Below are 12699 nucleotides of genomic sequence, written 5' to 3'. Positions count from 1 at the left end.
TTTCATACTTTTGGGATTTTGACGACAGGTCCCGGGTCATCGTTTTTTTTTTTTTTTCATACTTTCCTATCATGGTTAAAAGGCAAAAGATATTCTTTAAACTGATGGCAGTTAAGCTCCATCCACAAAAAAATTGAGTTCAAGTCCTGGGTCATGGTTTTTTTTTTCAAACTTTTGGGATTTTGACGACAGGTCCCGGGTCATCGTTTTTTTTTTTTTTTTTTCATACTTTCCTATCATTGTTAAAAGGCAAAAGATATTCTTTAAACTGATGGCAGTTAAGCTCCATCCAAAAAGAAATTGAGTTCAAGTCCCGGGTCATGTTTTTTTTTTTTTTTTTTTCTCATACTTTTGGGATTTTGACGACAGGTCCCGGGTCATCGTTTTTTTTTTTTTTTCATACTTTCCTATCATGGTTAAAAGGCAAAAGATATTCTTTAAACTGATGGCAGTTAAGCTCCATCCACAAAAAAATTGAGTTCAAGTCCCGGGTCATGTTTTTTTTTTTTCATACTTTTGGGATTTTGACGACAGGTCCCGGGTCATCGTTTTTTTTTTTTTTTCATACTTTCCTATCATTGTTAAAAGGCAAAAGATATTCTTTAAACTGATGGCAGTTAAGCTCCATCCACAAAAAAATTGAGTTCAAGTCCTGGGTCATGGTTTTTTTTTTCAAACTTTTGGGATTTTGACGACAGGTCCCGGGTCATCGTTTTTTTTTTTTTTTTTTCATACTTTCCTATCATTGTTAAAAGGCAAAAGATATTCTTTAAACTGATGGCAGTTAAGCTCCATCCAAAAAGAAATTGAGTTCAAGTCCCGGGTCATGTTTTTTTTTTTTTTTTTTTTTCATACTTTTGGGATTTTGACGACAGGTCCCGGGTCATCGTTTTTTTTTTTTTTTCATACTTTCCTATCATGGTTAAAAGGCAAAAGATATTCTTTAAACTGATGGCAGTTAAGCTCCATCCACAAAAAAATTGAGTTCAAGTCCCGGGTCATGTTTTTTTTTTTTCATACTTTTGGGATTTTGACGACAGGTCCCTGGTCATCGTTTTTTTTTTTTTTTTTCATACTTTCCTATCATTGTTAAAAGGCAAAAGATATTCTTTAAACTGATGGCAGTTAAGCTCCATCCAAAAAGAAATTGAGTTCAAGTCCCGGGTCATGTTTTTTTTTTTTTTTTTTTTTCATACTTTTGGGATTTTGACGACAGGTCCCGGGTCATCGTTTTTTTTTTTTTTTTCATACTTTCCTATCATGGTTAAAAGGCAAAAGATATTCTTTAAACTGATGGCAGTTAAGCTCCATCCACAAAGAAATTGAGTTCAAGTCCCGGGTCATGTTTTTATTTGTTTTTTTGTTTTTTCATACTTTTGGGATTTTGACGACAGGTCCCGGGTCATCGTTTTTTTTTTTTTTTCATACTTTCCTATCATGGTTAAAAGGCAAAATATATTATTTAAACTGATGGCAGTTAAGCTCCATCCACAAAAAAATTGAGTTCAAGTCCCGGGTCATGTTTTTTTTTTTTCATACTTTTGGGATTTTGACGACAGGTCCCGGGTCATCGTTTTTTTTTTTTTTTCATACTTTCCTATCATTGTTAAAAGGCAAAAGATATTCTTTAAACTGATGGCAGTTAAGCTCCATCCAAAAAGAAATTGAGTTCAAGTCCCGGGTCATGTTTTTTTTTGTTTTTTCATACTTTTGGGATTTTGACGACAGGTCCCGGGTCATCGTTTTTTTTTTTTTTTCATACTTTCCTATCATGGTTAAAAGGCAAAAGATATTCTTTAAACTGATGGCAGTTAAGCTCCATCCACAAAAAAATTGAGTTCAAGTCCCGAGTCATGTTTTTTTTTTTTCAAACTTTTGGGATTTTGACGACAGGTCCCGGGTCATCGTTTTTTTTTTTTTTTTTCATACTTTCCTATCATTGTTAAAAGGCAAAAGATATTCTTTAAACTGATGGCAGTTAAGCTCCATCCAAAAAGAAATTGAGTTCAAGTCCCGGGTCATGTTTTTTTTTTTTCAAACTTTTGGGATTTTGACGACAGGTCCCGGGTCATCGTTTTTTTTTAATTTTTTTTCTCATACTTTTGGGATTTTGACGACAGGTCCCGGGTCATCGTTATTTTTTTTTTTTCATACTTTCCTATCATGGTTAAAAGGCAAAAGATATTCTTTAAACTGATGGCAGTTAAGCTCCATCCACAAAGAAATTGAGTTCAAGTCCCGGGTCATGTTTTTTTTTGTTTTTTTGTTTTTTCATACTTTTGGGATTTTGACGACAGGTCCCGGGTCATCGTTTTTTTTTTTTTTTTCATACTTTCCTATCATGGTTAAAAGGCAAAATATATTATTTAAACTGATGGCAGTTAAGCTCCATCCACAAAAAAATTGAGTTCAAGTCCCGGGTCATGTTTTTTTTTTTTCATACTTTTGGGATTTTGACGACAGGTCCCGGGTCATCGTTTTTTTTTTTTTTTTTCATACTTTCCTATCATTGTTAAAAGGCAAAAGATATTCTTTAAACTGATGGCAGTTAAGCTCCATCCAAAAAGAAATTGAGTTCAAGTCCCGGGTCATGTTTTTTTTTGTTTTTTAGTTTTTTCATACTTTTGGGATTTTGACGACAGGTCCCGGGTCATCGTTTTTTGTTTTTTTTCATACTTTCCTATCATGGTTAAAAGGCAAAAGATATTCTTTAAACTGATGGCAGTTAAGCTCCATCCACAAAAAAATTGAGTTCAAGTCCCGGGTCATGTTTTTTTTTTTTCAAACTTTTGGGATTTTGACGACAGGTCCCGGGTCATCGTTTTTTTTTTTTTTTTTTCATATTTTCCTATCATGGTTAAAAGGCAAAAGATATTCTTTAAACTGATGGCAGTTAAGCTCCATCCACAAAGAAATTGAGTTCAAGTCCCGGGTCATGTTTTTTTTTGGTTTTTTAGTTTTTTCATACTTTTGGGATTTTGACGACAGGTCCCGGGTCATCGTTTTTTTTTTTTTTTCATACTTTCCTATCATGGTTAAAAGGCAAAATATATTATTTAAACTGATGGCAGTTAAGCTCCATCCACAAAAAAATTGAGTTCAAGTCCCGGGTCATGTTTTTTTTTTTTCATACTTTTGGGATTTTGACGACAGGTCCCGGGTCATCGTTTTTTTTTTTTTTTTCATACTTTCCTATCATGGTTAAAAGGCAAAAGATATTCTTTAAACTGATGGCAGTTAAGCTCCATCCACAAAGAAATTGAGTTCAAGTCCCGGGTCATGTTTTTTTTTGTTTTTTTGTTTTTTCATACTTTTGGGATTTTGACGACAGGTCCCGGGTCATCGGTTTTTTTTTTTTTTTCATACTTTCCTATCATTGTTAAAAGGCAAAAGATATTCTTTAAACTGATGGCAGTTAAGCTCCATCCACAAAGAAATTGAGTTCAAGTCCCGAGTCATGTTTTTTTTTTTTTTTTAGTTTTTTCATACTTTTGGGATTTTGACGACAGGTCCCGGGTCATCGTTTTTTTTTTTTTTTTCATACTTTCCTATCATGGTTAAAAGGCAAAAGATATTCTTTAAACTGATGGCAGTTAAGCTCCATCCACAAAGAAATTGAGTTCAAGTCCCGGGTCATGTTTTTTTTTGTTTTTTTGTTTTTTCATACTTTTGGGATTTTGACGACAGGTCCCGGGTCATCGTTTTTTTTTTTTTTTTCATACTTTCCTATCATGGTTAAAAGGCAAAAGATATTCTTTAAACTGATGGCAGTTAAGCTCCATCCACAAAAAAATTGAGTTCAAGTCCCGGGTCATGTTTTTTTTTTTTCATACTTTTGGGATTTTGACGACAGGTCCCGGGTCATCGTTTTTTTTTTTTTTTTTCATACTTTCCTATCATTGTTAAAAGGCAAAAGATATTCTTTAAACTGATGGCAGTTAAGCTCCATCCAAAAAGAAATTGAGTTCAAGTCCCGGGTCATGTTTTTTTTTGTTTTTTTGTTTTTTCATACTTTTGGGATTTTGACGACAGGTCCCGGGTCATCGTTTTTTTTTTTTTTTTCATACTTTCCTATCATGGTTAAAAGGCAAAAGATATTCTTTAAACTGATGGCAGTTAAGCTCCATCCACAAAAAAATTGAGTTCAAGTCCCGGGTCATGTTTTTTTTTTTTTTTTTTTTCATACTTTTGGGATTTTGACGACAGGTCCCGGGTCATCGTTTTTTTTTTTTTTTTCATACTTTCCTATCATGGTTAAAAGGCAAAAGATATTCTTTAAACTGATGGCAGTTAAGCTCCATCCACAAAGAAATTGAGTTCAAGTCACGGGTCATGTTTTTTTTTCTTTTTTTGTTTTTTCATACTTTTGGTATTTTGACGACAGGTCCCGGGTCATCGTTTTTTTTTTTTTTTTTTTTTTTCATACTTTCCTATCATGGTTAAAAGGCAAAAAATATTCTTTAAACTGATGGCAGTTAAGCTCCATCCACAAAAAAATTTAGTTCAAGTCCCGGGTCATGTTTTTTTTTGTTTGTTTTTGTTTTTTCATACTTTTGGGATTTTGACGACAGGTCCCGACAGGTCATTGTTTTTTTTTTTTTGTTTTTTTTTTTTCATACTTTCCTATCATGGTTAAAAGGCAAAAGATATTCTTTAAACTGATGGCAGTTAAGCTCCATCCACAAAAAAATTGAGTTCAAGTCCCGGGTCATGTTTTTTTTTTTTTTTTTTTCACACTTTCCTATCATTGTTAAAAGGCAAAAGATATTCTTTAAACTGATGGCAGTTAAGCTCCATCCACAAAAACATTGAGTTCAAGTCCCGGGTCATGTTTTTTTAGGGCCCAAGCCCTGAAAGGGCGCAGAGCCCTATTGTTCTTCTAAGGATTTTTTGTTATTAGGGCCCAAGCCCTGAAAGGGCGCAGAGCCCTATTGTTCTTCTAAGGATTTTTTGTTATTTAGGGCCCAAGCCTTGAAAAGGCGAAGGCCCTATTGTTTTTCTTAGGATTATTATTTATTCTTCTTCTTCTTTATTATTATTATTTTACTACCATTTGGGCACTTTTGGGGGCCTTAACGTGCTCAAAAACTCTTGAAACTTTGCACAAATGTCAGAACCCGCGGCCATCAGGGCCGGACTGAAGCTGGTACCCGGGCGTGGCAGGGGCGCTCGGCAGCGCCCCCTGGAATGGGATTCAAAAACATTTCCATATATCAAACACGCTTGCATGTAATAATATGAAACTCGGTACACATATAGATACAACTTTCGTGCTCTAAGTTTTACGCCAGTCCAACAGGAAGTCGGCTATTTTGGGTTGTATGGAAACGCATGTTCTGGCATTTGAATCACTTCTCCTAGAGAATTCATCCGATGACCACGAAACTCGGTGTGCATGAAGCCAAGACATGGAGGATGATAAATTGCGAGGGGATTTTTGATATCTCGAACGGTTTGGCCGTGGCGAGGAAACGAATTTATGGCGAATATTGGAAACAGGAAGTGTGTTATAACTTCTGCATACATTAATTGATCTTGATGAAACTTCAGCAGTGTGTTCGCTGTAAGAGGCCGATCACATGGATGTGACTATTGTGAGTCAAAGTTATAGCGCCACCAACTGGCAGCAGGAAGTGTGTTACTTTCGAAATACTTTGAAATCACCCTCTTATTTTTACCCGATTTGCTTCAAACTTCATCTGTATAATGTAAACACACGACAGATGTAGACCTGTGAAAGGATTATTGATATCTTTAATACTGTCGCCATGGCAACGCTTTAAACTTTTATATTCTTTTTGGATGGATTTGAGGCTCTTAACATGCTTCAAATTGCATGAAACTCAACATGCATTTGACATTTATTGTGTAATAGACATGTGCGAAGTTTCAGAAACGGGCGTGGTAAGGGGCTCAGTAGCGCCACCTTTAGTCAAAAATGGGGTATTAGTTTTACCTACAGTAACCAAACTCGGTACGTATATTCTTCTCTTCGATCCGGACAACTTTCTAATTTACAGTCATTAGCTCCGACCAACAGGAAGTCAGATATTGTGGTTTGAATGTGTATTTTCTCTCTCTCTGTCTCTCTGCCATTCTGTGTGTGTCTGTCTGTGTGGGGAGGGGAGGGGAGGGGAGGGGGGATGTGTGTGTGTGTGTCTGTCTGTGTGGGGAGGGGAGGGGAGGGGATGTGTGTGTGTGTGTGTGTGTGTGTGTGTGTGTGTGTGTGTGTGTGTGTGTGTGTGTGTGTGTGTGTGTGTGTGTGTGTGTGTGTGTGTGTGTGTGTGTGTGTGTGTGTGATTTTGGTTGGGTGACAGTTGTAGGTTACAGTTTGACAAGAGTTTATAGTTTAACAAAAGCACAATGTTGTGTTTCATTGCGAGTGTACACAAATATAAGGAAACACTTTGCATTTTGAATGATGTTCTGTATGAACAAAATGACGGAGTATGTTTTTATGTCTCCATTGTTCGATCGAGCCACACACACACACACACACACACACACACACACACACACACACACACACACACACACACACACACACACACACACACACACACACACACACACACACACACACACACACACACACACACACACACACACAGCATTCCAGCATTGCAATCTTGACATCGCAGCATGTTCATTATAGCCTTAATAAAATATAATAATAAAATAGTCAACCTTACATATAAAAACTACACTGCTCTGTTTAAATAGTCAGTTGTACAGTTTGTGCCGTTCATAGTAAGCACCGCTCCACTGTGATGTTTCCAAGCACATTTTTGCGCATTTGAAGAGGATAATTTTTCTATATTGGAACGTGAGTGTACAAAGTGTACAAAGTACAAAGCCTATAAAAAGAATAGTTTAGCATCCAAAAATTTTAATAATATATATATTATTATTATATATATATAATAATATATATGTTAAAAATAGGGGGGGAAAAGAATTTACATTATATATATATATATATATATATATATATATATATATATATATATATATATATATATAATTAAAGCTGCAAGCAGCGATGGAGGGCCCAAGCCGGTGGCACCGCCACCCGGTGCCTTTAGTGCAACTAAAGGCACCAGGGTGGCGGTGCCACCGGCTTGGGCCCGCAATCGCTGCTTGCAGCTTTAATTTTTCACTTGTCTTTCTAATACAGTATGAGTACAGACTTTCTTTGCTCAGAATGTTATAAGATTTACAATTTCAACAGCTCCAATTTGAACCTGTTCTTAAATGTAAACGCATGAAAATAAAGTTGCTGGTTCAGCAGGTTCAGAGAGAGAGAGAGGAACCTGGATGATTTACAGCAGATACGTTTGCACAGATGCTGTGAGCTTCTCTGAAACACCCTACTGGAAACATCTAACAGCTACAGCATACAATAAGAGAGAGAGTGAGAGAGAGAGATAGAGAGAGAGAGAGAGAGAGAGAGAGAGAGAGAGAGAGAGAGAGAGAGAGAGAGAGAGAGAGAGAGAGAGAGAGAGAGAGAGAGAGAGAGAGAGAGAGAGGGGGGATGTCATTAAGTTACTCAGATGTGGGAATAATACCTCTAAAGTCATTATCAAGCTTCTGTCGAGATTTGACATTTTAAAGACTCCTCACTCTTTGATAAGTCGACAAGTTCAGTCATTCTGTGATTTAGGTTCCTAAAGAGAAACAGTTGATGTGCTCATATGCATTGCTTTGTCCTTAAAGGGAAGGGAATAGTACTTGACTGCATGTAATATCAATCGCAATAGATTATTAAACGTGTTTCCATTAATCTTACAATGCAAGTCTATGGAGCAAAACAAGCCAGTTTACTGCCTTTATATTTGATAGGAGTTAAAACATAAAATCACTTGCGATTAAATACTTATACTTCATATAATGTGCATTTAATGTTTATTCAGGTGCAATTGCTTTGCCCCATAGACTTCCATTGTAAATGCATTATCATTATTTTTTACAAATGTTGGGATGAGTTGAGAAACTGCAACTTTACTTTTAAGACGCAGAATGACAATTCCAGCGACCTGACACAACAAAGCTTGGGCACTCCAATTATCATAAGCAAAGCTGTCTACATCAGAGTTATAGATAATTAATTGAACACGAGGGCACCAGGAGTGAAGTAAATCATCTCTGTTTACAAGTCTAAGAGGAGCTAAGCACCTGCGGTATCAGTTGAGTCTAGAGAGCTGGAAGGCCGTCAGTGACAGCAGACAGTGAAGTGAACAGTCTGTGCTGTGATTGGGGTTGCAGATATCCAGCTGAGATCACCAGCTGCTCTCATGTTCATATGCACCTCTCTCTCTCTCTCTCTCTCTCTCTCTCTCTCTCTCTCTCGCTCTCTCGCTCTCTCTCTCTCTTCCTTTCTACCCTATTTCTCTCTATCAGCCTAATTTTCAGTTTCAGATCCCCTTAGAAAAGCAGAGGGGAAACTGAAAGATGTGATGTGTAATGGGGCTTTATCCTCCTCATCTTTGAAACTGGGGTTTTATGGGAATATCACTACTCTTGTTGACAGCCTGTTCTGGGGAAATGAATGGGAAACTCCACTGGAGACTTACTGGGGATTACCTGGATACTGGAAAACAAATGAGATCTTTTTAATATCTCAAGTGATTCTAGACAGCAACGATATCAAAAGGAGAGTAAAACAGAGACTTTTCTCATGAGAAAAAGGCTCACACATGCCTCTGCATCGATGTTGTTTATACAGGGTTTTCCATTATATTTCACAAGACTGTTTTCTTTATAAATATCTATTATTGTTATTATTATCTATTATTATCTACAATTGATCAACATTAGTCCACAAAGTCTGGTCACTTTATTTAAAAAAAAAACAACAACAACATTATTTATATAATATTTAAAAATAGCATTATATTATATTTAGAATTGAATTGTTATTTTCCTGAAAATATATACAGTATATATATATATATATACTGTATATATTTTCAGGAAAATAACAATTCAATTCTAAATATAATATAATAATATATAATATATTCTTCTAAATCCTTCTTCTGGGGATTTATCCTTTTCAAAATAAGTCTAAAGTAAGTTTACATTTACAAATATAATTTTACATATATTAAAAATATTATTGTATTACTTTGAATTTTGAATATTATTCATTGTTTTTCCCTGAAAATCTCATTTTTCATATTCTTTTTTATCATCATCGTGCTCTTTTCTCCTCCCTGTTAATCCATCACTGTTATTGCTGTATTCTTAGCATGTAGCACTCTGGCTCTCGCATCCCTTATGACTCCTTTTGTTCCTTGCTCTCTATCTTTTTTTGGCCCTCCCATTTTCCCACCTGTCCCAGGCCTGTCTGTATCCTAGAGTGTGACAAGTGTGTGTATAATGAAGGCCCATTAGGAGAGACAATGGCAGCAGCTCCGTGCTGCATATGTTCAGTGGTCAAATGTTGATGACAGCTGGGCCAACACACACACACACACACACACACACACACACACACACACACACACACACACACACACACACACACACACACACACACACAGACCTCCCTGGGTGTCCCGCAGTCTGGCAGACGAAACGATGCAGACAGCTTCAACAGGAGGCTCAACCTGAGGATATAAACGGGGTGTGGGGGTCGTGCATGACACTGACAATGGCACCATGACATTTTTGTCAGGCTGTTCCACTGTGTGGGTAATAAATTAAAGGTAAATCATTAGTTTCTGAGTATAAATCTTAATATCAGAGCCAGTTATACGATTAATCCATATCCAAGAATTTTGATGGATATTAAGTCATACGCATCTGCCTTCTTCGCCAATGGTAGATTTGTATGTTCCTGCCATATGTATCATAATAGTGTAGGAGGTAGAAAAGTGCCATGTTTCATAACATAAAACATGTAAAAGACAAATATGTGCACGAAAAAATCTTAGCAATTAGTTGAGTATGCCAAATTTTGTGATGACAAATTACTGTATGCTTTCTTTATGTAGGCCTATTGATAGGACAACAGCTTTTTCATTTGAATTCACAGTCCCATCACTAAAAGGATGATCTACACAAAAACTTTACAGAAGAATTGAGCACTTTAACCAAAATGTAAGCATTTATTAACGTTTATAACGCTTATTCTCTCACCAATGCTGCATTAATTTGAGGAAAAATACAGTAATTAAATAGAAAATAACTGTTGATATATGTTGATATATTTTAAAATGTAATTTATTCCTGTGATGCAAAGCTGTATTTTCAGCATCATTACTCCAGTCTTCAGTGTCACGTGATCCTTCAGAAATCATTCTGATATGATGATTTGCTGCTCAAGAAACATTTCTGATTATTACCAATGTAGAAAACAATTGTGCTGCTTATCACAATCAAAATATAATAGGAATATCACAATATTCCTGTTTTTACTGTATCCGTGATCAAATAAATGCAGCCTTGAGCATAAGACTAAAAACAACAACATTAAAATATACTGACACCAAACTTTTGAACAGTATGTTCTATATTTCTGACCTATTCAACAAATTTGCTAACCAGCCTCACCAACTATACAGAGAGCATTTCCACACAATCCTCCAAAATTCACAGACCAATAGCCTAAAAAGAGGCACACTTTAACAATTCTTCTTTAAGCTGTTTGTAATCTTTATGTAAACCATTGTTACCACATGGATCACCAAACTGAAATGTTTGTTTATAATTGCTTATAATGACTGACAATGAAGTGACATAAAGAGGCTTTCTTTTTTATTAAAACACCTCCAACAACAAAGAAATAGCCTCAAGTCAATCAAACCGCATGTACTGTGCATTTTCACCTGCCTCTTGCCGCAGTGAATCCCAGCGCACACAAACACGAGACTTCACAGCCTTCAGCCATACAGATACAAAAGACAAGAAGGCTGTAGAGCTTTCAGCTGAACCGCTAAACCTCCTGAAGAATATTAAGCTATTATTTGACACAGGGCTTGTTGCCTCCCAGAAGTACCACAGAACAATACTGCCTAAAGATGAAAGGATGAAGAGACATGAATGGAAAGAGAAATGAGGAGATATGAAGTGGTAATAATCTTAAAGCAGAAACTCTGTTGTTGTGTGTGTGAAAGAGTGTTAATATACTGTCGAAATGGCCTGAACTGAAGACAGGACATAATTACTTAGTCTTGTGTTATGAAGATCAATAACATCAACATGGGATTCATGAAGTGAGCAGTTCAGCTGCAGACAAATGTTGTGTATTACATATACACCAACTGAATATGAAGCACTCTATCTTGTTGTCACCAAATGCACGGATTCATCTGTTTCCACACTTGATTATCAAACCATGTCCTATGAATATCACTTCATCATGTCTTGTTTAAAATGCGTATGTGAGTAAAGTAAAAATAGTATCATTAACCCACTCTCTGGCCTTCATACACACACACACAGATACACAAAGGAAAAGAAGTGGACTGCCCTCTGCTCCTCACAGCAAACTGAGCAGTGTGGCATGAATTATTCAATCACTTTCACACGGCTTGAATAACAGATGGCCAGTGGGCTTTTCACACAGGAAAAGAGCACCATAACATGAACTTATGGGTTAATTAAACGGACACGTGTGTATTTCGGGCAGAAAAGGGGAGTTATGTAATGGAAAATGACATTAAACCTGCTTTGGATCCTTAGTAGAGAGGGGACCTCTTTTCTCTTTGTCTTCCTGAAGTGAAGACTTGGGAATCACTGCCATCTTGTGGAGGATTGTTAATCTTATGTGCAGTTGGAACATAGACCAAAAAAAAAAAAAAAAAAGATAGAATGGTAAGTAGGCTATACACGACGTATATAACATGATATTATGCATTTTATACGCAAATCTTTATTTACTCACCCTCATATGTTACAAAACCGTACGAATTTTCTGTGGAACAAAAATTTACACATTACACGTCTTTTCCATCAACAACAGTTTGTGTCCACAGCTGACAACGACTTGACGCTGTTTATGATACATTTGTGTGAGGAACAGACCAAAATTTAAGTCATATTGATGATCTTTCAAACCAGAGGTATTAACTCGAAAACGCTGCGATCATATGAATCAGTGAGTTAACTGTGTAGGAATGATTCGTTCAATCCAAATTATAATCAATATCAAATCCGACTCAAAAGAATGATTCATTTACTGATTTGGAATATTATTCACATATAAGTCTTAAAGGTGCTGTATGGAGTTTTTCTACTAAAATGAATCCATTTTTTATTACCTGTGTGTGAAAGGGTTGTAATCTCACAATAAAATGATCCACTTGGCGGGTTTTGCTATTAGCCTAACGTTACCTCTGAAAGCAAGTATTCCTATTTCTATGTGATGCTCCGGGTCGGATTTGCCGCGAAATCCAGTGACGTGACTGAGACCTGCATGCGCGCTCCCGAGCGTCTCGCCTCGTCTACTGACTTTGCACTCAACAGCGACGACACTGCAACTTTATGACATGGAGTCTGCTAATACTAGGAAACGACCAGCACAACACAGACTCCAACACAAACTCCACATAATAATAAAAAACAAAAGAAAGCACGAGCACTCGCTTGTAAACGTATTGGTTGCAATCTGAAACATCACCGCTAGATGCCGCTGAAAACTCCATACAGCACCTTTAAAGGTATGTGAATTCAGCTTTTTGGGGGTCTTATGGA

This window comes from Phoxinus phoxinus, assembly GCF_949152265.1.
Source record: "Phoxinus phoxinus genome assembly, chromosome: 18".
In the NCBI taxonomy this organism is placed as follows: domain Eukaryota; kingdom Metazoa; phylum Chordata; class Actinopteri; order Cypriniformes; family Leuciscidae; genus Phoxinus; species Phoxinus phoxinus.
Note: the sequence above shows the minus strand (reverse complement) of the source record.